The following is a 3,320-nucleotide window of genomic DNA, read 5'->3' as shown; positions in this document are numbered from 1 at the left end:
GGGCAGCCAATCAAGTTAAAGCAAGGATCATAAGCTGATAGGTCAGAATCATCAGTATCCAGGCAGACACACATTTTACAAGGCTGTTTACGCGGTAACAAGAGCCTGGAAGCTGGAAACAGGCGCCATCTTAGGGGAGCGGCCGGGACAGCTCCCAACACTAGGACCCCTTAGGACCAAGACATTCAACCACTGTGTCTACAGGCAGCCATTGTGTATGGTAGCCTGAGATCATGGGTTGTGATGCTCAGAAGGAAACTCCAACCCCAGAAGTGGAGAGGAGGTGGGGTGTGGCAGGTGGCACAGGATGGACTGTGGAAGGGAATAAGAAGATTGAAGAGGACACAGCGCTGACCACTATTACTGCAACTGCCCTCTTGAATGCAGTCACCATGGACTGCCGAGTCACTGTGGTGAGCCTCAGGTCCCCACTGAAGGTCCTGCCATCACTCCTTCTCCCCCAACACCATGAGACCCCCAAGAGTAGTTTGGGTACCCCATGAGGATGCAGGACCTATGTCTTAAAAAACCAGTGTGATATCATTATTACCTTGTTCCTGGTCTTACAGACAAGGAAATGGGATGAACTCTGGCTCTCGTGGCCCAGCATACCCCAGGTGGGCATTCTGTGTTGCCAGTGTGAGATGGACTTAAGATGGGCTGCAGTGCAGGAAAGCCACATTGCTATCATCCCAGAGGCCTTCCCAGCAAGCACACAAGGTGACCCCCACCACCACAGACCTACAATCCCCCAGTCTCTCATATGCTGTCTGCTCTGGCAGCTACACAAGCACCTGCTCCTGCACCCCTCAGAAAGTTTGCTTAGCCACTCTCCTGCATCCAGGTGCGTGCATGTGTATTCTGACCTGTTCCAGGAGCCCTGGGGACAATTTGTGCTGTCCTGTATGCAGGTGGCTCTGAGATCAGGTCAGATTGGCTAATTATGACTCATTCACTGCCATCTCCTGAGAGAAAAGTAGCCATCAGGCTGGCATGGAAAACAATTAACCCTAGTTGAGTTCAAAAGCTTGTGTGGGCTGAGAGCTCACTTCCCTCCTGGAGCCACTAATTATCGATTCTGTTCATCTCCCAAACCCTCACTTCTTTTAGCTTCCTATACCCAAAGCACCAATTGTCATTCTGTGCAGCCCCCAACTGGCAGCACAAATGCAAATTTGGAGAGCAAATCAGAGGAGCAGCTTGTGGGGCCGGGTGCCAACATCTGCTTCTGTGGAGCCGCTCCTGCACATCACAGTGTAACTAACACAAGGAACCATCCTACGAGATGCCAGAAGAAACCCAGAGGCACTGAAAGTCCTGGCAGTATAACTGTGTGTGGCTTCCATTTGGCAAAGCAAGGGAGCACACACTTTAGTGGGGAGACTGAGGCTCCACAGGTGAAGCGAGAGGCCCCTGCAGGTGTGTGCACAGATCCTGGTGCTGGGTGTTAAGGGCCTGTACCTACCCACAGGACCAGCCCTTTATCTGCAAACAAAATGACTGTCTTTTTTATTTACACTGTTTCCAAAAGAGCTGCTCTACCTTCTTGCAGTACCTTTCCTTTATATCTGTGGTTGTGATCTTGGATTTTTCTGTGGTGTGGCTGAGACTAGAAAGTGGTGGCAGCCTGGCCCAGCTGGAGTTTTTCAGAGATGCTGTAGGTCTCAGCCTTAGGGGCAGCAAATCATAGCCACCCAGGCCACAGGAGACATCACAGCCAGAAGTCCATGTACCACAACCAGGGAAGAACCATGGAGGGGAAAATAAGCTACAGCCACATGCACATGAGAGCAGAGGTTGGAAGAAAGAATATTTGTGTTGTTTGTTGGTTTTTTGAGACAAGTTCTTACTATGTAGTTTAGGCTGGCCTTGAACCCACTATGTAGTCCAGGCTGGTTCCAAAGTTGCAGCAATCCTCCTGCCTCAGCCTCCTGAGTAAATAAGATTATAGGTGTGTGCCACCACACCTAGTTGGAACATAGGATGTTTGAAGAAGGAAGGAATCCTTGACACAGGGCAAAAGCATTTAACCTGCTGGTTGTGATTTATCAGCCCAGTGTCCTGAACTCCAGAATGCCACCCACTGCTGTCATGGATCCCCAAGGGTTTCTTCAAAAGGCAGTCAGCATTGTACACCATTTAGCCCCAAACCCCCAAAACAATTCCCAGTCTAGAAGAACTGGGCTGTGAAAGCCCCATTAGCTCCTCCGGAGTAAGAAATCAGCTTTGGCTTCAGGACTCCTGTCTCTGGCTTCCACATGACCTTCTAAAGATGATGGGACGAGAAGCAACACTACTGAATTGAAGGCATCAGGACCTCCAAAACTATGCTCACCACAGAAGTAACTAGAAAAAACCTGAAAAATTCACGAAAATCAATGTTCCTGAACTTGGAATTAAAGGATTACAAAAACAACAGAGAATATTCAAGAAAAAACAGCTCATAGTAAGAACAATGAGCATTGTGCCATTTTAACTTGTCCTAACTCCACCCTCTCAGATCCACAGACTTGAAAACCAACAGCCTCAAAACTCTGGGAGCAGCCAAATAGCCTGTGGGGAGCAGAGCAGTGTGGAGTGCCCCAAATGCACCTCTCCAGAGAGCTACAACTGTTTAAGCAGCCTGGCAGCTGATTGGCAGCTTCATTCTCAGAAGTTTTCTATATTTGACCCAATCCAGAGCTCCTGCAGGGACAGCCACCTTCTCCCCCAGGACATCTGTCAACAGCAATCAGCTGCCCGAGGTGGCATTACCAATTGGAGCTCACCGAAGCCTGAACAAAATGCTTAAAAGGAAAAACCAGGGAAGGCGATGTCTACAGGGGCATTGGAAATCTCCCTACGTAACCCTGAGGATTTAGATCTTCACACACATGACTGCCGGGCTGTTTTGCTCCCAGGTAAGGCCTGGGAGAAGATCCTCACCTCTCCCCTCTGGCTGACCTTCAGGCTGTGGCAAGGAAGACAGTGACATTCAGGGAGGACTATACATTCTGCAAGGCACTTCTGTACCCACAGCAAAGACTGGGGTTGTGCTAATTCAAGGCCTTTGTTGGCTCCTGAGCTAACCATCGTGTTAAATAGGCAGAGATTTAAATGGCCTCACCTAGCAAAGAGCAAAGATTTTACAGGTTTTGTCCAAGTAAATAAACTAAAAAAAAAAAAAAAAAAAAAAAAAAGCAACAACATACTTTGGAGACTAGAGGATTTGATTTCACAGATTTTTTACAGAGTTGCTATATGGATCTTAATGTCTAGTCTTCAATAAAAAATTACAAGACAGGGCCAGGGAGATGGCTCAAGTGCTTCCCTGGCAAGCA

This window comes from Octodon degus, unplaced genomic scaffold, assembly GCF_000260255.1.
Source record: "Octodon degus isolate 3935 unplaced genomic scaffold, OctDeg1.0 scaffold00127, whole genome shotgun sequence".
Lineage (NCBI taxonomy): Eukaryota > Metazoa > Chordata > Mammalia > Rodentia > Octodontidae > Octodon > Octodon degus.
This window is presented reverse-complemented; position numbering follows the sequence as displayed.